The following is a 25657-nucleotide window of genomic DNA, read 5'->3' on the forward strand; positions in this document are numbered from 1 at the left end:
CCTCTATTAAAAATAAAGTTAATGTCACAACATAGTTTATTTCTTAAACTTGTATGAGAATTAATCTGCATTCTGTATTTCTTCAGCATAATTTCTTTGATTTTCATACTACAGTGACTGAATAGTAAAACCATTGCTCTATCAAATCTTTTAACATCCATGCTGTCATTGTTACTTAAGACCCCCCTTTAGGATAGGTTTAAATGATGATTCCCTTTTACTTAATATCTCATTTTCTTCCTTCTCAATGAGTACCTTTTGGTAACCTCTTTTAAAGAACTATTTTTTACGTACATTCATTTCAGCAAAAAATCTATTTTGTTCCGATGTCATCTGAGAAAGTCGAACCATTTTTCCCTTACTCAAACTATATTTTTGCTTGTAAGGATGGTAACTATTAAAAATAAATAAGAATTAGAAAATGTAGGTTTACAATAAATATATGATTCAAATTTCTTGTTCAACAAATTTTTATACATCACATCCAAAATGTTAATCTCTTGATCATTCTTTTCATGAGTAAATTTCAATAATTCACTGGTACTGTTAATGCATACAGTAAATTCATCACTGTTGAGGTTCCCCTACCCATGATGTTTAATAACTAAAAACACTGACTTTTAACTGAATTTTTTTTCAGGTAAACATACTTTAATCTTGTAACTTTTAACAGTTAGAGACATTGCTTGTGACCATTGATGTTAAAGATTTATTTTCATTTATACCATATGATATAAGTTTAGAATGGTTTTCTGTGGCATTAAACACCTTTGATAGGTTGCCTAACAGAGAGGTTAGAAATTTATGTTTATTTATGAAATGAGAAGTTATGTACCTACCATAACGTTCCATGTTAGTTGTCTTCTCTCGCCTTCTTTCTTGCTGGATGGGTTCGGAGCCGAACCTCGGCTCCGACTCGGCCTATACTAAAGCTCGAGAGCTAATTTTACCAGCTCGAGGCAACCCTATATCCCATGATGCTAGGCGGTAACTACCCAGATCTCGTTTGGTAGCTAAGAAACCATAGCCAATTCAGTCTCCCCTCTGAGGTGGAGGAGGAGAAGAACTCCCCAAATATCACTACCTGAAGCTGTATCTACCCCAGGACCAACTGTCTGAGCTAGGAATAGAGCAAGGAAGGTCCCCTGAAAGAAGGGGAAAAACCTCTTGGTCTGTCCAGGCTAGGGGGATGGTAGGCGGGACTCAAGAAAGAAGGTGAGAGAAGACAACTAACATGGAACGTTATGGTAGGTACATAACTTCTCAATGTTAAGTTGTCAATCTCGCCTTCATTCTTGCTGGATGGGACCGCGTCCCTAGCACCTTCATCCTGGGTGGCTCAATGGAACAGACTCTTGAGAACGGTGGAACCAAAATTTGCCCTGTTTCTGGAGGCCATGTCCAATTTGTAATGTGTAACGAAAGTATGAGAGGCCCATGTGGCAGCCGCACAGATAGTGTCTATTGGTAATCTAGCTTGAAAGGCTGTAGATGTAGCCAACGCTCTGGTTGAATGGGCTCTTGGCCTAGAAGGCAATTCTTTACCTCTGAGCTGATAAATACAGGTAATCACAGAAGACAGCCACCTAGACAGGGTTACTTTAGATACCGGAAGACCCTTTTTACTCTCAGCATAAGATAAAAAGAGTTGATCAGATTTCCTGAATTGTTTAGTTCTGTCCAGATAGAAGCGGAGCTGACAATGAACGTCCAGACAATGTAGTTTTTGCTCCGCCCTGTTTGAATAAATAGGAAAGAAAACTGGAAGATCAACAGATTGATTTAAATTTGTCTGAGAAGCCACCTTAGGTAAAAAAGACGGGTTAGTTCTTAGAGAAACCCTGCCTTTGTGGAACACTAAATAAGGAGGGCGAATGCAGAGGGCATGAAGTTCAGATACTCTCCTAGCAGACGTAATGGCGACTAGGAATAGTGTCTTCCAGGAAAGTAACTTCAAGGAACAGGAGGCCGCAGGTTCAAAGGGAGGGAGAATAAAGGATGCTAAAACTAAGTTTAAATCCCACTGTGGTGGGGGGTCTTTGATCGGAGGCCTGAGTAAAAAGATACCTCTGAGGAATGCCTTGCAAAGCTTATGGGACATGATGTTGGAGTGCGACAAGCCTATGTGAAAATTTGAGATGGCTGCTAGCTGAACTTTTACTGTGGAGGAAGAAGATCCTGAGTGAAATATTTCGGCTAGGAAATCCAAGGCCGAGTGTATTGGAGTATTGGAGCAGTGAAGGGATCTATGTTCCTAGCCTTTGCCCAAAAGGAAAAGCGTTGCCATTTACTAGCATAGATCCTTCTGGTGGAAGACTTAAGGGAAGCTACGATAATATCGCGGACAGAATTTGAAATCATTGGAAGCCTGGCTAGGGACGGAAGTGGAGCAACCAAGCTGTGAGGTTGAGAGATTGGAGGGATTGGTGCAGCTGCCCTGATTGATGGGCCAAAAGATCTGGCATTGGATCCAGATGCCAAGGCTGCTCCAAAAGATAGCGATGCAGGAAAGGGAACCATATCTGTCGAGGCCAATAAGGGGCAAGGAGGATCATCTTGGCCCTCAAGGCGGTAGCTTTCTGAATTGTTTGTGTGATTAACGGAAAGGGGGGAAAGGCGTAAAGAAGTCCCTGAGGCCAATCGTGGACTACAGCGTCTCTGGGGGGATGGCCTGGAAGGGGGAAGAGAGTGAAGAAGTCGAGGCACTTGCTGTTTTGTGGTGTTGCAAAAAGATCGCAGCAAGGAAACCCCCACTTCTGAAATATTTTGTCTGTCACCGATTGCTTGAGAGACCACTCGTGAGGCATGAGAACAGCTCTGCTCAGCCTGTCCACTATGACGTTGGACTTCCCGGGGATGTGCATTGCTATCAGAAACCGCTGAGAAGAGATAGCCCATTGCCAAAGTCTGAGTGCTTCTCAACACAGGGGATATGACCTGGTTCCGCCCTGCTTGTTGATATACCATACTACGGACATATTGTCAGTCTGAATTGCAATCGTCCCAGGGGGAAGAGAGTCTTGAAGGGCTTGCAACGTCAAAAGCACTGCTCTCATCTCCAGGACGTTTATGCGCAAGTGGCATTCGAAGGGTTGCCATGTGCCATGGACTGTCCTGCCCTGAAAATGCCCCCCCCCCCCAATGAGGGAGGCGTCCGTTGACTGTGGCGACCGGGGGGGGGGGGGGAGTAAAAGGTCTGCCCTGATGGACTTGAGGGGAGACCATCCACCAAGATAGATGTTTTCTGCAAGATAGAATTATTAAGATCTTGTGTGTCATAGGGAGCTGTTGGAAGGACCACTGGGAGAAAAGCATCCATTGAAGAAGTCGCATGTAAAAGCGGGCAAGGGGAAGAAGCGTAATGGCTGCCGCCATGAGACCTATACCTTCAGAACATACCTGGCCTGAACTTTGTTGTTCTGAAGAAGGACGTGAACATGACTTTGAATATCTAAGACCCTCTGCTCTGTTAACTTTGCTGAGAGCTGAACGGTGTCTAAGGTGGCGCCTATGAAGGTAACAGACTGACAAGGCAGACTTTTCGAAATTTAGAGAGATACCTAGATCTTTGCAAATGCGGATGGTGTAGTCTCTGGCTAGAAGAAGTTGACGCCTGGTGGTGGCAGTGAGGAGCCAGTCGTCTAGATATGGAAACACCTGGAATCCTTGACGTCTCAGGTGAGCTGTAACCACTGCCATACATTTGGTGAACTCTCGGGGGGCTGTAGTGAGACCAAAGGGCAGGGCTCTGAACTGGTAGTGACTGACCCCCAGCCTGAAGCGGAGAAACCTTCTGGAGCGCCTGTGCATTTTGATGTGATAGTATGCATCCTAAAGGTCCACTGAGCACATCCAATTGTCCTCGCCCAGAAGGGGTAAAATGGACTGTAGCATGACTATCCGGAACCTCATTCTTTTTACAAACTTGTTTAAATTGCTGAGATCCAATATTGGCCTCCAGTCCCCTGTTTTTTGTTGGTACCAAAAAGAACTTTGAGTAGACTCCGGATCCTAGCTGGTCTGCTGGGGCTGGCTGGATGGCTCTCTTTTTTAGCAGCTTTGATATTTCTAGTGCTGCTTGTTTCCTTAGACTGGATGGAACGTCTGGAAGAGACCCCATCTGAATCGTTGGGGTTTGGATAAAGGGGATTTTGTAACCCTCGGATATGATCAACTGCACCCATTTGTCTTGAATGAGGGAGAGCCAGGCTTCTGGGTACAGCGATAATCTTCCCCCAACTGCCTCCAAAGGTGGACAGTCGGGCAACACCTCAGGGATCCTGGAAGGGTTTATCAGAGAGGGTTTCTCTGCTACCCTGGTTCTTCGGACCCCCTCTGCCTCTTGGACGGCGTCTTCTGTTGTTGTTCCCCCCTCTGCCTCTAGGGGTGAACCGACCTCTTGCGTCAGGCGTGACGCCTTGTGATTTACGGTACCACATTTTTCCACCCTTTTGACCCTTAGGATATGGTCTAGATGGGGTAGAAAAACGGACTCCTACAGCAGAAAGGGTCTTGCCATCTTGTTTGTATCTGGTCAAAGTATTTTTCACTTGAGGTCCAAACAATGCTGAACAATCAATGGGGGAGTTAGTGAAAGACGCCTTGAAGGGGTCTGCGAAGTTACAAAGCCGCATCCAGGCATGACACCTCAAAGCCACACCTGTGCCTGCGGCTCTACTCGCTCCATCAGCTGCATATGAAATAAGCCGCATGGAGGAGTTGACAATGGAATTCAGGGTTCCTAGCTGTGAGTTAATTTTTTCCTGAGACCCAGCAGCTGATGGATCCTGTAGGACCTCACCCAGTTCTTTAAGAATGTCTCTTTGAAGACGGGTGAAGTGGCATAAGTAGTTCAGCGACCGCATGGCAAAGGTCGCTGACGAGAACATCCGCTTGCCATACCTATCCATTGTCCTAGATTCCTTGTTAGGCAGATGGATAGGTACTGAAGGATCAGCCAGTTCCTTCTTAGTGGCCGCCGCCACCACCATGGCATCAACTGGGACACCTTTGGATAAAAATTGCTTATCAGAAGGGGCTGTTATAAATTTAGAAGGCCTCCGTGGGGTGGGTTCCAACGAGTCAGGGGCCGTCCACGCCTTCCGTGCCACCACTTCCATAAGGGGGTCGAAGGGCGGAGACACCCAGGAAGTGGAGGGTCGAGAACCAAAAGCCTCCAGGTAAACCGACTCGTCTTCGGAAGGATTAAGGGAAGACCAGTTCCCCCTCTGTTCAAGGATTTCAAGGATGTCAGAGAAGGAGACATCCTCAGAGGGGGACCATGGGGATCCTTCCAACTCATCCAAGTCAGTAACAGATGTGACGGACTCAGGGGAGTCCACATGCTTCCTCTTACATGTCCTCTTACGCGGGGGTTCACCTGAATGGCATGGAGTCCTGGAACAGTATTTTGCTAGTTGATTGTTGAGAGAGGAGGCAAAGAAGCCTGCTTGAGTAGCTCCCTACAGATGGATCAAATCTCGGATCTAGTTTCCATTAGTAAGGGACTGACCTGGTCCTGCTCAGCTTGTCTGCCTCATACTTTTGCTCTGATAGAATGCAGGATGCCTGTAGATTTTGGTTGTACTGTGAAGCTATATCCCAAGTTAACATGGCTAGTCTGCAAAGGGAGTACAACATCACTGAGGTACTGTTTGTAAACACTTGAAGAGGTTCTGGGGACCAAAGATGGTTCAGACAATTGTAGGTCTTGATCAAAGCAAACATCCCCTTGATATTTATCTGCTTGTATTTGTCCTTGGTGTCCCACACTCCCTGCACTTTTCTCTCTACTGAAACTGCTCCCCAAGCAAAGTCTGAATTATCTGTGGAGAGTGATTGCTTTGCAGCAGGGAAGGAGGTGAGACCTAGACTTAAGGATATCTATGGCCTTCACCAAGTGATTTCTCATCTTTACAGCCCCAGCACTGAGATCTGAAAAGATAAAGGGCATTGATGCTGGGACCAAATGGATTTCAGATATCACCCTATTTTTCTCATATGGAGTCTTGCCAAGACTATCATGAGAATCACAGATGCCATGAGACCGAAAATCCTAAGGTATTCCCTCACAGTGAATGAACTTTGAGTGGAAAACCTTAGAAATAGATCTAAATTAATATATGTTCTTTCCTATGGAAGAAAAGCTCTTTGAATGGAGGTGTCTAGCCGATATCTCAGGAACACAACCCTGTGTGAGAGAGTCAAGAAGAAAGACTTTTAAATGTTCCCTTGGTATCCCAGCTTCTGCAAGAGATCTGTAAAAGAGAGAGAGAGAGAGAGACAGAGAGAGAGAGAGAGACAGAGAGTCCTGTCTTTTGATAAAGACTCTGCAAAGATAAGCCAGTTGTCTAAATAAGGAAAAGTGTGGATACCCTGTTAGCCTGCAAAGAGCTATAAAGTACAGTTTTGTACCTACCATAAATGTAGATGTCCGATAGATATGCAACTGCAGTCCTGACATATGGGGTTGTCCTGCCTCAGGCAGCCCTTCGGTCGGCCGGATTCCAAAGTCTGGGTCCGGCGTCGGCTGATGTCGCCTCCTCCCCGACGTCAGAGCGGCTGGAGTATAAAGGCATCTGACGACGCCATCTTCTTCAGTGTTTCTTGCCCCAGATGCCAGGTGCCCTCCAAGGAAGGCTAAATTTTGTGAATGGATAAGCAAAAAATTCCAGACATGCACAACAGTAATAAACAGATACACCATAACAGATATCCCCAGCTAAAAAGGAGAGGGGGAATGGACCCAAGGAAAAAAGCAGAGGGGTAGGAGGGAGGGAAAACCTGACTGCAGTTGCATATCTATCAGACATCTACATTTACGGTAGGTACAAAACTGTACTATGTCCTTCAAGAATGCAACTGCAGTCCTGACATATGGGTTGAATACCATAGCCAAGCTGGGGGTGGTAGGATCTAAGCAAGGGATGGTGTAGCTAAAAGACCCTGCAGGACTGCAGAAGCAAAGCCTGCTCAGGATCTGGAGTATAAAGGCAGGTTGTAGTGTTTGGTAAATGTATGCACGGAGCTCCATGTAGCAGCCTCTAGAATGTCCTTTGTAGCCACTCCTCTTAGAAAGGCTGTGGATGTGGCTATAGCTCTGGTTGAGTGTGGCCTAATATTGGCTGGCACACCCTTTCCATGGAAGGAGTAACAGAATATGATGCAGTGTCCAATCCATTTTGAAATTGTTTGTTTGGAGACTGCCTTTCCTTGCACTCCGGCAGCATAGGCTACAAATAGTTGGTCAGACTTCCTGGTGGTCTTTGTTCTGTCCAAGTAGTAGCGTAATTGTCTGTGTATGTCTAAAGTATGCAGCAGCTTTTCCCCTTTATTTTGAGGATTGGGAAAGAAAGTAGGCAGGTGAATTGCTTGCTTTAGAGACACCCTGGATATCACTTTTGGCATGAATGAAGGATTGGTCCTTAGAGAAACTCTGTCCTGATGAAAAATGAGAAAGGGAAGTACTGCCATGAGGGCCTGTATCTCCGAGACTCTTCTTGCTGAGGTAACTGCCAACAGGAAGACCGTTTTCCAGGAGACAAATTGCATTTCTGAAGATGCTGCTGGTTCAAAAGGAGGAAGAGTTAATTTTTCCAAGACGTAGTTGAGGTCCCATGCAGGAACTGGTGGTTTTCTGGGAGGTTTGATATTCTTTATCCCTCTTAGAAACTGTCTTAGCAAGAGATGCGAAAACACAGGTGGGTCACAGTTGTAATTTGCTGAGATTGCTGAAGCGTGAATTTTAATGGAAGAATATGAGAGGCCACTATGAAACATTTCTGCCAAGTATTCTAATATCTGAGGTATGCTCATCACTGATGCATCCTGGCCCTTTTTGGCATTCCAGATGATGAATCTCTTCCACTTGGCGAATAGGTTTTTCTGGTGGAAGGTCTGCGTGCTTCCAGCAAGATTTCCTGAACCTTTTCGGAGAGGGGGACATGGGTCAAAGTCATGGAACCCTCCAAGCTGTCAGTTGTAATGTTTGCCGGTTTTGATGAACAGTCCTGTAATTGTGTTGAGTTAGGAGCAGAGGCCATTGGGGCAAGGGCCACGGTTTGGTGTGAGTTATGCTCAGTAGCAAGGGATACCAATGCTGCCTCGGCCAGACTGGAGCTATCAATATTCCTTTTGGTTGCTCTGCTTTGATCTTCAGTAGCACCTTGGTCAGTAATGGTAGAGGGGGGAATGCATAGATTTTTAGGGTATTCCAGCTGAAGGAGAGAGCATCTGTTTTCCAGGCTAGAGGATGGTGAGTCCTTGAGCAGAACCTGTCCAGGTGGTGATTGAGATGAGAAGCAAAGAGATCTATGTCCGGTCTTCCCCATGCAGTTGTTATTTGTGAGAAAATGTGTGGATGCAGCATCCATTCGTGTGGATCCACAAAATTTCTGCTCAACCTGTCCGCCAGAACATTGTCCTTGCCCGGAACAAACTGGGATTGCAAATGGATGTTCAGTTTCAGGGACTTTTCCCAAAGAGCCATTGTTAGTCTTCAGCGGGGATACGAGTGAGTGCCTCCTTGATTGTTTATATACCACATGACAGTGGTGTTGTCTGTCCCTATTAGCAGATGGCCTTGTTGAAGAGATTTTCCAAAGGCTTCTATTGCATGTATCACTGCCAACATCTCTTTTTGATTTATGTGCAGAGGCATTTCCGTGGGAGTCCATTGACCTTGAATGCATCTGTCCTCCATGCGTGCCCCCCATCCATGATCTGAGGCGTCTGTTGTAATGGTTTGACTTGCTTGAACTTTGTTGAAAGGCATGCCTTCATTTAAATGGCTTGCTTGAGCCCACCACAAAAATTCCCTTTGCAGGCATGGAATGAGTGGTATTACGTCTTCTAGGTTGTGGCTGTGTTGAGACCATAAGCTTTTTAGGTACCATTGTAGCTTTCTCATGTGTAGTCTTGCCAGAGGGATCAGAAGAATACAAGATGCCATGAAACCCAGGGCCTGCAGGATCTTCCTTGCGGTCAGCTGGGTAAGTTTTGCTAGGCTTTTGAAGTAATCTGGTAAATGCTGTTGTTTCTCCTCTGTGAGGAAAGCCATTTGTGATTGTGTGTCCAGTTTTGCTCCTAGAAAAATAATCTTTGGGATGGCAATAGTCTTGATTTTTGAATGTTGACTGTGTATCCCAAAGCCTGTAGCAACTGAATGACATAGTCCAAGTTTTTTATCAAGGTTTGTTTGCTGTCTGCTTGTATGAGGCAGTCGTCCAGGTAAGGGTATATCTGAATCCCCTGGAGTCTGCAATGTGCAACTACTGATGCCAGGCATTTCGTGAATACTCTGGGCAGTAGATAAGCCAAACGGCAATGCTGAGAATTGATAATGCTCTGTTCCTGCAAGAAATCTGAGGTATCTTCTGCAGCTGTGTCTGATTGGGACATGCAGGTATGCCTCCTTGAGGTCCAGAGTAACCAGCCAAGACCCCTTGCCCAGCATGGGAAGGAGTTGCTGTAACGTCAGCATTTTGAATTTTGGCACAATGAGAAAGGTGTTTAGAACGGACAAGTCCAGTATAGGCCTCCATTGCTTTTCTTTTCTTGGAACAAGGAACAGTCTTGAATAGAATCCCTGGCCTTGTTCCTGAGGAGGAACCTTTTCTATAGCTTTTATTTGTAACAGCTTTGAAACTTGTAAGAGAGCCTCTGCCCTTTGATTTTGTGGCAGGTTTGGCATGCCTTGTCTCATTGGTAAGGTGTGGAAGTGGAACCTGTAACCTGTCTATTATGTCCAGAATCCATTTGTCCTTGGTTAAAATGTGCCAGTTCTTTGAGAATAAGGATAATTTTCCGCCTAGAGGTGCTTCTCTTTGAGCCTTGGTAGGCGGAGTGAAAGTCAAGTCATTGTGATTGTCCCTGTGGTGCAGGTGAACTCCATGCGCCACTTCTCTGATTTGGTGGTTGCCATTGGCGGCCCCTGTAGGAGTCTCGGTATTGCCCTCTACCTCGAGCACGCCTGCTTTTTCCCCTTTGAAACTTGTCTGAGTCTGGAAAGGACCAATTCTTTGAAGGCCAATTCCGGCTGAACCTGGAGGAAATCCTTGACAGTCTGTACTGATTTTGCCTCTTCCTCAATAGACTTCAGCACATCCTGTGCATTAGCACCGAAAAGCTTCTGTTTTTCCAGAGGTGCATCCAGGAGCTTAACTTTAACATGGTCTGGCAGTGGCTGTTCTTTCAACCAAGCATGTCTACGTATAACGGCCCCTGTCATGGCTGCCCTACATGAAGCTTCCAATGCATCATAACCACACTGAAGAAAATGATTGCTAACCTGCTGAGAATTATGAATCAAATCCTGCAATGCCTTTCTATCTATAGGCTCAGGAGAGGCTAACTTTTTCTGCAAATCATCCATTAAGTAATCCTGGTACTGAAACATATGAAAAAGGCAGTTGAGTGACCTCATGGCAGGGATGGAAGAGGTATAAACTTTTTTGCCCCATCTCTCCAGGGACCTAGCTTCCCTGTCAGCGGGCAGAGGGTTTTTGGCCGAGGAAGTAGCCACTCCTTTGGGGCCCTGTGAAATAGTTTCTAGATCCGCAGAGTGGGCCTTAAAGAGATGCTTATGGGTTTCAGGGACCCTGTAATATCTGTCAGGCTTGACAGGAGCAGGAGGGAGAGAATCAGGCGAAGCACTGGAGTCTGAGTATACATCATCAAGGACATCCAACACTGGAGGAATAGCTAAAGGTCTGTGTTGGGGTAGCTTAAGGAAGGTACGTAGCCTTTTCCTGGAGTCAGAAAATTCCTGACCCTGCCACTGAAAATGTTCTCTCATGGAGTGGAGAACTTCACCAAAACAAATATCCTCTGGAGGGGAGGCAGAGGGAATTGAATCCTCAGCATCCGAGTCCTCATAGGCCTGGAAGGATTCTTCCTGGGTATCTGAGTGCTCTGAATCCCCAGAGGCTTCATCTGAAGAGAGGGTGTCTGTCTGCTCAGTTCTAGGCCTTTTATCTGCAGGCGGCTGAGAACCCCTGTCTGGGTGCGGCTGAGAACCCCTGATAAAGAGAGATTAGATCTGCAGCAAGAGTCATGATCTGTCTATCAGAAGAGGGGCCCTGAGAAGTAGATTTAGGATGGGCCTTGGCCTGGCTGGCAGCCTTAGCACGTGCAAAGGCCTTGATGAACATGGATACCGGAGGCCTAGCTGCCCCACGTGCAGGGGTAACCTTGTCCACAGGAATGGTGTCGGGTAAATCTAGAGCTTCGGTTTCTGGAGGAAAATCAACAACCGGCACTGTTGAAATCTCCGGGACCGAAGAACGCGTTAAAGCGGTGTCGTCGGCCTGGGGCGGTTGAATTACCGCTTCCGAAGGGAACAATGCACTCGCGGAGGGCTTAGGCGTGGTATCGGTGGACGACGCGGGCAGAGGATGTCGGTCCCGGTACTTGCGTTTTTTGGTAGATTGTGCTATCGGTTGTTCCGACGGCATGATATAAGCGAAAGATTCGCCAAAAAAGTCTTTGGCAAATTCTGCCCGGCGCCTGAGTGTGCGCTTATTAAAGCGAGCACAGGCAGCATAGGCCGAGACGTCGTGGTCTGGGCCCAGGCAAGGGAGGCAGTAAGAATGGAAGTCCTTATGAGGTATTTGTTTACCACAAGACAAACAATTATTAACTTTTTCAATTTTTTCTGACATCGGCTGAGGCAAGAAAAAATGTTCCCCAACGGGGTACTTAGCTATTAGATGACTTCGGTAACTGAAAACACAGGAGCTGACCGACCGGCACTTGCGAACTGCTTCTGCTTCGGGCACCGCGCGGCAAGAAAGACTGAAGAAGATGGCGTCGGCGGATGCCTTTATACTCCAGCCGCTCTGACGTCGGGGAGGAGGCGACATCAGCCGATGCCGGACCCAGACTTTGGAATCCGGCCGACCGAAGGGCTGCCTGAGGCAGGACAACCCCATATGTCAGGACTGCAGTTGCATTCTTGAAGGACATCTTGAGGTAGACACTTTGTGAACACTCTTGCTGCAATGGATAGTCCAAAGGATAAGAGAGAGAACTGATAATGTTATCCAGACACACACAACCTTAAGAAACATGAAGTCTGGATGAATAGGAATGATAATTCTTCGATTTAAAAGATGTTTGTGTGTTCACCAAAACTAGGCATCTTTGTTGCCCATTTTCATTCTTCCTCAACGTACAGGTTACAGATCCAATCCTTGCATCTCACTCTGCCACATACTACAGACTTTGGATCCCACTCTCAAACTCCTCCCTCCTCATCCATCTCAATACCTCAGATTGATTGTGTTGCCATATGATAGAAAAACAGAATAGAAACTAGAGCACGGCTCAAACCAGGAACTGTAGGTTCCAACACAAAAAGTTCAACACAAAATCCATCAGGTCACTCCAAAAAGATGACTAAAAGGGGAGAGGGGTTGAGGAAGAATGAAAATGGAAACCACAGATACCTAGTTATGGTGAGTACATAATGTTTACATCTGATGCTGTCCTTTTCATTCTTCCTCAACGTATGGGATAAAGTCCCCAACTATGTGAATCTTGGGTAGCCCTCATGAGGGATATTCCGAAGAACTGCTGAACCAAAGGCAGCTGTACTTCTAGAAATTAAGTCCAATTTGTAATTAGTAACAAAGGTATGAGCATTGGACCATGTGGCTGCTGCACAAATATCAACAGAAGTTCTTGACCAAAATCCAGATGGAATATATAAAGTAGCAGAAAGCATCCCAAGAACTAAGCCAACAAGGGAATGGACAAAGAAGAGTCTGGCAATATGGATGACTGCCATTAAGGCCATAGACAATAGGCAAGAGAGGGCTGGAATTTCTTGGAGAAAACAGGAAAAGGAACCAAGGTATTGGGAGAAAATAACCAGAGAGGGAATGATGATAGAATTGGAAGACGCTAAGAATTTATTTGGAATGCAGGTTAGAGGTCGCCTATACTCTGATCCTAGATAGGGAAGGCAAAGAGAAAGAAATAGGGGGTCCTAAACAAAAGACCAGCACTGGTAGAGTTTTTAGCAAAATCTAGAACTGCTGCTGCCATTAAAAACGAAAAAAATAATACAGCATATAAAATACTGCATGATACCTATTCAACCAGAGGAGGTTAGAAAGGATTGGGAAGAGAGACTGGATAAGCAATTCACAAAGAAACAATGGGAGGATATATGTATGTCTCTCAAATATGCAACAAAATCTAGAAGATTTCGGATTCCTGCTTGGAAATGTTTACATAGATATTTTTACACCCCAGGTAGACTCCAGAGAATATTTTCTCAGGTAGACAGCAAATGTGGGAGGTGTGAAGGGGAAGAAAGAGGTAATTGAGAACATATTTTCTGGGATCATGGTGAGTTGGCAGACTTTAGGGATTCCTGCAAGTTGCACTGTCAGAGATGCTGGGTGTGCAGATTGGTGTGACGAGGGAGATGATTTTTCTGAGCTATGATACAAAATCAAATTGCCTAGATACGGGCAAGGCCTTGCTGTGTCTAATTAAAGTTGTCGCCAAAAAAGCAATTACTAGAAAATGGAAATCAAAATCTAAATCAACTATACTACAGGTAGTGAATATAGTAACAGAGATAAAACAACTGCAATTGAGATCTTTAATAAAGGGTAGGAGCAAACTATATAGGAAAAATGGGAATTGTGGAACAATACATACAGGGGAGGAATGAGGTTTAAAAGAAGGCAGGACTTAAATGAGATATGTAATGTTTGACTGAATTGAGTAGATAAGTGATGTATAATGTTTGCAGCTGGGAATGTGTGAGTATGGTATGCGACGTAAAATGCTTGCAACTAGGATTGTGTTGGTGTGGATTGTTTTAACTGATATAAATGTATGACTGCCTGTGTCATAAGTGATGGTTTAATAAAGATGTTTTTTGTTTAAATAAATAAAAAAGGGCAGGAATTGAATAGTTTATGTAATGTTGCATAGGGTATATGAGCTATAATAATATATGAAGTATAATGTTTGTAAATGTGAACTTGTTAATACACTTTGATTGCTTTTATATAAATGTAAATTTGCTTATGTCGCAAGTGACAATTTAATAAAGGTGTTTTAAGAAATTCAGACGAAGTGGCCACTGATCTAGTTGAATGGGCCTTAGGAGGTTTTGGTACAGAAAGGCCTTGCTGAGAATAAATCCAGGAAATGCAGTTAGTTACCCATTCGACCAATGTGACCTTAGAAATTTGAGATCCCAGTCTACTAGGTGAAAAAGAGACAAACAACTGATCTGTTTTTTCTGAATTCTTTTGTTCTGTGTAAGCAGAAGCGTAATTGTCTATGCACAGCCAAAAGATGTAGCATGCATTCTCCTTTGTTTGAAAGTTCTGGAAAAAATATTGATAAATGAACGGTTTGGATTTTAGATTCAGAAGCCACTTTTGGTAGGAAAGAAGGACTGATTCATAAGGTAACCCCTGTCTTTATGAAAAACCATGTAGGGAGCCTTCGATGAAATAGCCTGGAGTTCGGACACCCTTTTAGCTGAATTAATAGCCACTAAAAATGCTGTTTTCCAAGGTAGACACGTCAAGTCAGTTTTCACTGAAGGTTCAAAGGTTTTTTTTTTTTAGTCAAGCTAGGCAGTACTACTGTTAAATCCTAGAGAGGTGATGGATCTTTCACTGTAGGCTTAAGTAGGAAGCTTTTTAAAAATGCCTTACATAACTTGGAAGCAGCCAAACAAGACTTCTTGTCCCTGAATGAAAATTAGATATGGCTGCTAACTGTACTTTGACTGTGGAAAAATTAGCACCTTCTTGAAAGAGGGAAGCTAAAATGTCTAGTACAGCAGAGACAGGGTCAGTGGATGAATTAGTGTTATTGCTCAGAGCCAAAAAGAAAATCTTTTCCATTTACTTTTGTAAATTCTTCTGGTGGAGCCTTTTTATGAGGATAAAAGAATGGTGCATACTGGGGAAGAGAGCCTGGGCCGTCTGGCTATTAATGGAACTGGAGAAACCATGAGGTTAGCTTGAGGGCTGCAATATTGGGATGTTTCATCCCTGGGAGATGTGACAGAAGGTCTGGACTTGGTTCCAGTATCCAGGGAGGATACAGAAGATGAGACAAGAGGAAGGGGAACTACACCTGGTGAGGCCAAAGGGGGCAATGAGGATGACTGAGCTCTTCAACTAACCGGCTTTCTGCAAGAATTTTGGGATTAGAAGTACTGGAGGATAGGCATACAGAAGACCGGAGATCAGATCCCTACAACAAGATAAAACCTTTTCCACAACCTCAAAGTCAGATGGACCCAGAGAATCTGCGGCTGGCCGCAATACAGCCTAATGTTACAGTACAGGCAGATCATGACTCCCACCCGATCTGTGCTTCTAGGAGGGAACTAGACCCAAGCTGTCTAATGCCAAGGCTCCGAGAGGCACGGATGGATCTGATATCATATGAGTAGACCCCAGCCACATGGAACCGATAATTTGGCTCCAGGACTCATCCCGACCCGAAGGCATTGGAGCAGAACTGCTCTGATAATGTCCTTGACCAGAAGTAACTCTCTTCGGATCTAACATTGGAACTCTCAGATCAGTGGGCTCTGAAACTCAAGGATGGATTGGAGATGGGGGTAACACTGCATGGGTAGTGGCAGAAAGGCTCACGGATCTAATAGAAGACAAAGTCAATATAACCCCCCATCTGGATCAGAGCACTGAAAAATTTTCAGGTCATCCTATCCACATCCACTTCAGAAAGACTCGTGGAGGACCTGATGGATGATGCAGTGGATTAAGGTCAGGAATGCTTTTTAGGTGTTTGCATAAATGAGGAGTGCAGCAGAGAGGAGACAGGATCTATGGTAAACTCGGGTAAGTGAGTCGTCGGCATGTACAATGTACTAGGTATAAGGTCTGACGGCTTCAGATCCATTGTTTGGAATAAATAAGAATGGGATCTGAAGGCTTAGGGTCAGAAAGCTTTGGATCCATAGATTGCCTGTTTGGATTCAACTAACTTGGATCCAAGGTTTTTTGAATTTTCTATGGCAGCTCCAAGGAAGTTTCTGGAGACTTCAAAGGAGACTGTTTCTTGTGCTCCAAAAAGGCTTTTGAAGATTTACAGAGGGTTGAAGGTGGCAGCAATCCTTTGAGGAGAAGCTTGTTATGTCTGTCAGCTACGGCTCTGGAACTGAAGCCTGCACAAACAATACAGTTTGTATTCAAGTGAACCATTCCTAAGCAGTAAATGCACTCCCCTGTGGGCATCTGAGCTAGGGATTTTATACCCAAAGGAAGTGCATTACTTAAAACCTGTCGGCTTATCAGCCACAACAGAAAAATCCACAGAAAAAAAGACTAAAGACAGAAAAAGATTTTTTTTTAAAAAAAATACCACCAATGGTAATAAAGAATACGCTGTTAAAAAGGGTAGGATTTAGAGATAGAAAGAAGATGGTACTTACAGAAGGGTACTCTGAAAATAGCATAAGACCTAACACAGAAAAAGTACAGTTTTGTACCTACCATAAATGTAAATGTTTGAGTGCTAATACAGCTGCAGTCATAACAGATGGGTTTTCCTGCCGTCAGGCGGTCCTCGGTCGGCCGAATTCCAAAGTCTAGGTCCGGCGTCGGATGTCATCGCTTCTTCCCTGACGTCAGTGCGACAGGGGTATAAAAGAACCAGCCAATGCCACTTTCTTCAGTCTTTCTTGCCCCAGATGTCAGGTGCTCCCAGAAGGAAGGCAAAACATAAATTTATGTAATAATGCAATGCAATATAATAAAAAAACAGTAGTTGCAAGCAAATACACCATAAAAGAATACCCCAATGAGGTTGTATGAGGAGGTGTTAGCCATTAGGCCTGTCCCAAGAGGGGAAGGAGGGAAGGAAACCTGGACTGTAGCTGTATTAGCACTCGAACATCTACATTTATGGTAGGTACAAAACTGTACTATGTCCATCGTGCATACAGCTGAAGTCATAACAGATGGGTAGAATCCCAAAGCTAAAACAGGGGTGGTAGGCACTAAGTGGAACTAGGAGGAGCCAGGATGCCCTGCAAGACTGCAGTGGCAAAGCCCGCTCTAGATTTGGAGTATAATGGTAGGTGATAGTGCTTGGAGAAAGTATGTACAGAACTCCAAGTGGCTGCTTCCAAAATATCTTTGGTAGGAACCCCCCTGAGGAAAGCTGCAGAGGTAGCTGTGGCCCTTGTGGAGTGAGATCTGATGCCTGTAGGTACAGTTTTACCATGAAAAGAGTAACAAAAGTGTATACAGTGGGCTATCCATTTTGAGATTGTCTGTTTGGAAATAGGCTTCCCTTGAGCACCTGTAGCATAGGACACAAAGAGTTGCTCTGATTTTCTGAAAGGCTTTGTTCTGTCCAAATAATAACGGAGCTGTCTGTGAATGTCCAAGGAATGTAGTAATCTCTCCCCTTTGTTTTGTGGATTAGGGTAAAAGGTAGGTAAGTGGATAGCCTGATTCAAGGCTACCCTGGATACCACCTTTGGCATAAAGGAAGGATTAGTTCATAAGGAAACTGTCCTGATGGAAAATGATGAAAGGCTGCACAGCCATGAGGGCTTGTAGTTCCGAAACCCTGCGTGCTGAGGTGATAGCCAGAAGGAAGGCTGTTTTCCATGACAAATATTGCAGTTCTGTTGAAGCAGCTGGCTCAAAAGGAGGCAGGGTCAGTTTTTCTAGAATGAAATTGAGGTCCCAAGCAGGTACTGGTTGCTTCCTTGGGGGTTTTATATTCTTAGCCCCTGAGGAACTGTCCTAAGAGAGGGTGAGAGAATAAAGGAGGATCAGTGTTGTATTCTGCAGAAATGGCTGAGGCATGGATTTTGATGGAGGAGAATGAACGTCCACTGCTTAGCATCTCAGCTAGGTACTGTAATATTTGAGGTAAATTCAGTATTTCAGGATTCTGACCCTTTTTCTGATTCCAGGCACAAAACCGTTTCCATTTTGTGGAGTAGGCTTTTCTAGTAGAAGGCCTTCTGGCCTCCAAAATGACATCCTGCACCTCCTTGGAGAGTAGGGTCTGTTGTGAATTTAAGGAATCCTCCATGCAGCTAGATTGAGTGTTCTCAACTGAAGAGTTTTGAAGTTGTGCTGAGTCAGTAGAAGAAGCATTAGAGGCAGGATCCATGGTGGAGAATGCGTCAGGCTCCTCAGGAGTGGGTACCAGTGTTGTCTTGGCCAGTCTGGAGCAATGAGAACCATCTCTGCTCTGTCTGCTCTGGCTTTTAATAGAACTTTGGGCAGCAGATTAAGAGGTGGAAAGGCATAAACTGTCATTGTTGTCCAAATGAAAGAGAGTGCGTCCACTTTCCAGGCCTGTGGATGAAAGGTCCTTGAGCAGAATTTTGTCAACTGGTAATCTCTGTGGGTGGCAAAGAGATCTATGTCTGGCCTTCCCCATGCTTGAATTATCTTTGTAAAAACTTGAGGATGCAACTTCCATTCATGTGGATCTGTCATATTTCTGCTCAGGTTGTTTGCCAGCATGTTTTCCTTGCCTGGCAGGAACTGTGCTTGAAGTTGGATTTGTAATTCCAGAGCCATGTTCCATGGCTAGCCTGCATAGGGGATATGAATGGGTTTCTCCCTGTTTGTTTATGTACCACATCACTGTGGTGTTGTCTGTCCTTATCAATAGCTGGCCTGGATGCAGTAGGTCTTTGAAAGCCATAATAGCATTTATTACTGCTAGCATTTCCTTTTGATTGATGTGTAGGTGCTTTTCTTTTTGTGACCATTTGCCCTGAATGCACCGTTCTGTCATGTGCGCCCCCCAGGCGTAGTCCGAGGCGTCTGTTGTGATGACTTGATTTGCTTGAGGCTTGCAGAATGGGAGACCTATGTTTCTTTGGCATGCTTGAGCCCACCACAGAAATTCCTTTTGAAGACATGGAATCAGTGGTATAATTGTTTCCAAACTGTGGCTGTGTTGAGACCATAAGTTCTTTAGGTACCATTGAAGTTTCCTCATATGCAGCTTTGCACATGGGATTAGCGGGATGCAAGATGCCATGAATCCCAGAGCCTGCAGGATTTTCCTTGCAGTCAGCCTGGTGAGGGTTGCCAGTTTTCTGAAGTATTGAGTTAGTTGCTCTTGTTTCTCTGGCGTGAGGTAGGTCATCTGGGTGTTTGTATTCAAGCTGGCACCCAGGAAAATTATTGTTTGAGAGGGTATTAGTCTTGATTTCTTTTTGTTGATTGTGTATCCCAGAGAATTCAACATTATTACAAACTCCAGGTGTTTCAGAAGTATGTGTTTGCTGTCCACTTGGATCAGGCAGTCGTCCAAATATGGGTATATTTGTATCCCTTGAAGTCTGCAGAAGGCAATTACTGATGCCAGGCATTTTGTGAACACTCTGGGCGCAGTAGATAAGCCAAAGGGCAATGCAGAGAATTGATAATGGGTTGAACCTGCAAGAAATCTGAGGTATCTTCTGCAATCTTGTCTGATTGGGACATGCAGGTATGCCTCCTTGAGGTCCAATGTTACCAGCCAAGACTCCTTGTCCAGCATGGGAAGAAGCTGCTGTAATGTGAGCATCTTGAATTTTGGTACAAGTAAATATGTGTTTAGGATGGATAGGTCCAAAATAGGTCTCCAATCTTTGCCCTTCCTTGGTACCAGGAATAGTCTGGAATAAAAACCTAGACCCTGTTCTTGTGCAGGTACCTCTTGAATAGCTTTCATGTCCATGAGATCTGAAATTTGTTTTTGTGCCTCTGCCCTTTGATTGTGTGGCAGGTTTGGCATGCCTCTCATTTTTGGAAGGGTGTGAAAGTGGAATCTGTAGCCTCTGTCTATGATGTCCAGGATCCATTTGTCTTTTGTGACAATATGCCAATTTTTCGAAAATAATGCCAGTTTTCCGCCTAAAGGTGCTGCCATTTGAGCCTTGCTTGGCATGCAAAGGGGAAAGTAATTGGTTCTGCTTTCTGAATGGCTGCGAACTATCCTCACCACCTCTTGGTGTAGGTGCTTGCCATTGTCTGCCTCTAAATGATCCTTGAGATTGCCCTCTACCCCTCAGGCGCCTGTATCTACCTCTGAGGTCTGTCCGTGGCTGGAAAGGACCAATTTTTTGAAGGCCAATTTCTACTGAAACGTGGTGGTTGTACCTGTAGGAAATCTTTCACTGTTTGCATTGATTTTGCCTTTTCCTCCATTTTCTTTAATACCTCCTCAGCTTTAACACCAAACAATACATCTTTTTGAAGAGGTGCATCTAGTAATTTTACTTTGACATGATCTGGTAAGGTTTGCTCTTTGAGCCAAGCATGTCTACGTATGACTGATCCTGTAACAGCAGCTCTACATGAGACCTCTAAAGCATCAAAACCACATTGCAAGGTATGTTTACCCACTTGCTCTGCACTATGCAACCAATCCTGCAACTCCTTCAAGTCTGGTTGTCCAGGTTGTGACATTTTGCTTTTCAACTGAGATAACAAAAACTGTTGATACTTTAACATATGGAACTGACAGTTTAATGCCCTCATGGTTAAGGTGGCCGAGGTGTATACCTTTTTCCCCCACCTTTCTAAAGCTCTGGAATCTCTCTCTGAAGGTAATGGATTTTTGGCAGTGGAGGCCTTAATTCCCTTGGGACCCTGTGAAATAGTTTCTGGGTCAGCCGCTTGGCTTTTGTATAGGAATTGGTGTGAATCAGGAACCCGGTAATACCTGTCAGGCTTGACTGGAGCTGGAGGTAAAGAATCTGGGTAAAGGCTGGCCTCTGAATACACATCATCTAGTATGTCCAAGACAGGAGGTATAGCCAGAGGCCTGTGCTGAGGGAGCAAGGGGAAATCCCTGAGCCTTTTCTTGGAGTCTGAGTACTCTTGGCCTTCCCGGTGGAAGTGTTCCCTCAAGGTATGCAACGTTTCCCCAAAAGAGTAATCCTCAGGGGGGGGAGACAGAGGGAATGGACTCCTCTGCATCAGAATCTTCAAAAGGGGAGTATGAATGTTCCTGGTCCTCAGAATGTTCTGAAGTAATGGAGGCCTGGTCCGAGGAAGGGTATTCTTCCTCCACTCTGGGCCTTTTGTACGAGGGGGGTTGAGAACCCCTGATAAGAGTAATCAAATCCTCAGCCACTTTGAGCATCTGCTTTTTAGGCATGGGGCCCTGAGTGGGGCCCTGTGGAGCTTGTCTTTTAGTATGCATGGCTGCTTTAGATTTAGTGAAAGCCTTAATGGAAGAAGAAGGCCTGAAGACACCTTGAGAGGTGGCAGGCCTGTCTAAACTCTGAGTTTCCCCGCCAAGAGCGGCTTCGGTATCTGTAGTCGGGGTGTGGGCCAAAGAGCCTGCAACCTCGGGCACAGAAGACACTGCTAATGAAGTGTCATCAGTAGTCAGGGGCTGCGTAGGCGCCTCACTGAGAACCGGAGCACCTGTAGTCTGCTTTAGCGTGGTGTCGGTAGAAGTCGCGGACCTCGTATGTCGGTCCTTATCTTTGCGTCTTTTACTCAAAACTGGAGTCGGAGTATCTGATGACATAATGTAATTAAACTTTTTGCCAAAATAGTGTTGGGTGAACTCCGCCCGATACTTAATAGTGCGTCTGTTGAATGTAGCACAAAAACGACAGGCCGAGACGTCGTGGTCTGGGCCTAAGCAAGGAATGCAGAGGGAATGGAAATCCTTATGCGGTATTTGCTTCCCACATGAAATGCAATTATTAACTTTGTCTGACATCGGTCTGAGGCAAGAAAAGTTTCCCCAACGGGGTACTTAGCTTTCAAGAAGTCTTCGGTTGAAAAATATTCTTAATCTCAGGAGCTGGCCGACCGGCACTTGCGAACTGCTTCTGCTTCGGGCACCGCGCAGCAAGAAAGACTGAAGAAAGTGGCGTCAGCTGGTTCTTTTATACCCCTGTTGCACTGACGTCAGGGAAGAAGCAACGACATCCGACGCCGGACCTAGACTTTGAAATTCGGCTGACCAAGGACCCGCCTGACGGCAGGAAAACCCATCTGTTATGACTGCAGCTGTATGCACGATGAACATCTGAGGGAGGTTGAAACATTATATAAGGTAGAAGAGAATATCGAAGTAAAAAATAGACTGAAAAGGAATGAGATAAATGCACTTTCTGTTGTAAGTACAAGAAAACAGCTGCTATAAGAGAGGATCTTACTTCCATGTGCGATGGAGGCAAATGAGATCTGAGGTACTGGGGATGGACTAGGGAACTATGGGCAGCAGGAGTAGCTCAAGAGTTGAAACCAAAGCCTTATGCGGCAGAGTCGGATCAGAGGAATGGATCAGTAACCCATATGGTGAGGAAGAATAAAAAGGACATCAGATGCAGTGTTACCAGGAAACTTTCAAAGAGGAAATAGAGGAAAGAGGTTGTGAAGTGATACCATTTTAAATTTGGGCACCATCACAAACAGCTTTAGGGGGAAAAAAGATCCAAAACTGGTATTTAAGCATTTACATTCTTTGGGACTAGGAGCATCATTTAATAAAACCCCTTCCCCCCACCTGGGGAGAAGTAACTGGTTGTATCACTCATTGGGACAGCATGTAATAAATAGGTGGAAACAACAGTCTGATCATCAGGATGATGAATGATCCCCTGGAAAGGAGGAATTTCCTCCACTGTCATCTGTAACCTTGATGAATTATTTTCAGAACCCATTTGTCTGAAACAACTCTTGCTAAACAGATAAATGGAGATTCAGAATTTCTGGAAGAGAAAAAGGGACAGGGTGGGAGGAGGTCAGAAGGTCTCTTGAATAGTCATTCACACTTGTTGGAGTGTCCTTGGTTTTCGAGGCTTGAGACCTTTTTTGGAACATTCTTGCTACTACTTAAATGTCAGTTTAGCTGAAGTCTGTTGAGAATGTTTAATCTGTTTTTTTTGCTGAAATTGGATGATAAGAAAGAAAATCCCTTGAACAATTCAGAAAAAGAGGGCTGAAAACTCTTACAGATTCTCTGGATCAGCTTTGTCCCTTTTCATCACACTTTTTTTGCAGTACAGGGGCCAAACAATCTCTATCCAAGGGAGAATTTATTTATTTATTTGAAGTTTGATGACTGGGAATATCCGATTGAGCATAAGTCCTTTTTCAAAGGAGGCCCATGGAGAAAAGCTTCAATACAAAAGCCAATTAAATATACAAATAATAGAACTAATAGAGGCTAAACAAGATTAAAAAACAATCCTTGGTCTAAATGACACAAAGTATATTTTACATACAAACAGTATATTATATAGACTATCAGTAAATTTAACTTAAAATCTAGCTTTTTGTATCTGGGATGTTCTGAGAATGCTGGCAAGCAAACCTCCTTAAAACAGTACCAGTGGCCATAGTCCTAGAAGAAGTACCATCAGAGTCACACACACACACTGCAAACAATGAGTATTACCTGTGCAATAAAAGAAAAGTACAGTTTTGTACCTACCATAAATGTAGATGTTCGAGGATATCCATTGCTGCAGTCCTGACATATGGGTATTCCGCTGTCCACCATCGGCCCGAATACCAAAGGGCTAGAATCTGGCGTCGGTCATGGCGCTCAAGGCAGACGTCAGTATGTGCCAGTATAAATGCGCATGACCGACGCCATACCCTCAGTCTTTCTTGCCTCAGACGTCAGAATGCAAAAAACACCACCCAAAACCCAAACCTAAATAAGGGGTAGGAGGAGGAAACTTGGACTGCAGCAACGGATATCCTCGAACATCTACATTTATGGTAGGTACAAAACTGTACTATGTTCTTCGTCTACCATTGCTGCAGTCCTGACATATGGGTAGAATCCCAGAGCAACGGAAAACAGGGAGGATGGCCAACTAAACAGAATTAGGAGCTGCTAACATGCCCTGTAGAATAGCAGTGGCAAACCCAGCCCTAGACCTAGAATAAAGAGGTAAATGATAATGCTTAGTAAATGTATGTACAGAACTCCAAGCAGCTGCCTCCAAAATGTCCTTAGCAGCTACCCTCTCAGAAAAGCAGTAGAGGTGGCCGTAGCCCTAGTAGAGTGAGGCCTGATCCCAGCAGGAACATCTTTCCCATGAAGAGAATAACAAAAAGCAATACAATGGCCAATCCACTTGGAGATAGTGTGTTTTGAAACAGCTTTCCTTGTGAAGTCAAAGCAAAGAAACAAACAACTGTTGAGACCTTCTGAACTCTTTGGTTCTGCTCAAATAATATCTGAAATGCCTATGCACAGCCAAAGAATGCAAAACTTTTCCCCTTTATTTTGGGGGTCAGCATAAAAAGTAGGCAAATGTATAGATTGGTTCAGTGCCACATTTGAAATTACTGTAGGCATAAAAGTAGGATTAGTACGTAAGGAAACTCTGTCCATGTGAAAAATCAGAAATGGTTCTACTGCCATGAGGGCCTGTAATTCAGAGACCCTTCGAGTAGAAGTAACAGCCAACAAAAAAGCAGTCTTCCAAGACAACAACTTCAACTCAGCTGTAGCTGCAGGTGCAAATGGAGGCAGAGTCAGCTTCTCCAAAACAAAATTAAGATCCCAGGCTGGAGTGGGAGCTCTTCTCGGGGGTCTTATATACTTTGCCCCTCTAAGAAACTGTTTAACCAATGGATGAGAAAACAAAGGAGGGTCACATTCATAGTGAGCAGAAATAGCTGCAGCATGCACTTTAACAGAAGAGAAAGACAATCCCATGTCTAACAAAACAGTCAAATATTGCAAAATACAACTTAAGTTAGGCAATTTAACATCAAAGCCTCGAGCTGCACTACAAAGAAAAAATCTCTTCCATTTATCAGCATAAACTTTCCGAGTAGCAGGATGCCCGGCTTCCAAAAGAACATCCAAAACTTGTTGTGGAAGCTGCAAGCCTTCCTTCCTCAAAACTGAATTCTCCAGGCCGTCAGGTAAAGAGATCGCATACTGATATTGAGAAAATGATTGTCCTCCTGAGTCAATAAGTGAGGAATCTGTGGTAATGGCCAAGGTGTCCCATGAATTAAACTCCTGAAGAGAGGGTACCAATGTTGTTGCTATCAGAATCATGCGAGGCTTTTCCCTCCTGACTTTCAACAATACCTTCGGAAGAAGAGGCAAAGGAGGAAAGGCAAACACGTGCTGGTTTCTCCAGCTGAAGGATAGTGCATCTACTTTCCAGGCTTTCGGATGAAATAGCCTTGTGCAAAACTTTGGCAGTGGATAATTCAGAGGAGAAGCGAACAGATCTATGTCTGGAGTTCCCCAAGCCATGGTCAACTGCAGAAACACCTGATGATCCAACTTCCATTCGCGAGGATCCACAATCTGTCTGCTCAGAACATCTGCTAAAGAATTTTGTGCTCCTGGCAGAAACTGTGCTCGAAGAGTGATGTGCAGTTTTAAAGCAGTTTCCCATACTAGCATTGCTTGGCTGCGCAAGGGATAAGAATGGGTTCCCATTGCTTGTTGATGTACCACATGACTGTTATGTTGTCTGTTCGAATCAACACCAGTCCTGATTGAAGTAGGCTCTTGAATGCTTCCAAAGCAAATTGAACTGCCAGCATCTCTTTCATGTTGATATGTAAATGAAGTAGCCCGGGGCCAAAGGTCTTGAATCCATTTCCTTGAGATGAGCTCCCCAGGCTGACTCGAGGCGCCTGTCGTTAATATCTGACATGCCTCTGGCTGGGTCACA

At 44.6% G+C, this 25657-nt stretch overlaps 1 protein-coding gene across 5 annotated transcripts in view; it reads right to left on the reverse strand.

Moving 5' to 3' along the window:
• GBF1 (golgi brefeldin A resistant guanine nucleotide exchange factor 1) overlaps positions 1-25657 on the reverse strand; it is a 4751435-nt gene that overhangs the window by 2700079 nt on the left and 2025699 nt on the right. The gene's annotated exons all lie outside the window — the stretch shown is intronic.

Source organism: Protopterus annectens, chromosome 14.part0, assembly GCF_019279795.1.
Source record: "Protopterus annectens isolate FY-2018-M chromosome 14.part0, PAN1.0, whole genome shotgun sequence".
In the NCBI taxonomy this organism is placed as follows: Eukaryota; Metazoa; Chordata; order Ceratodontiformes; family Protopteridae; genus Protopterus; species Protopterus annectens.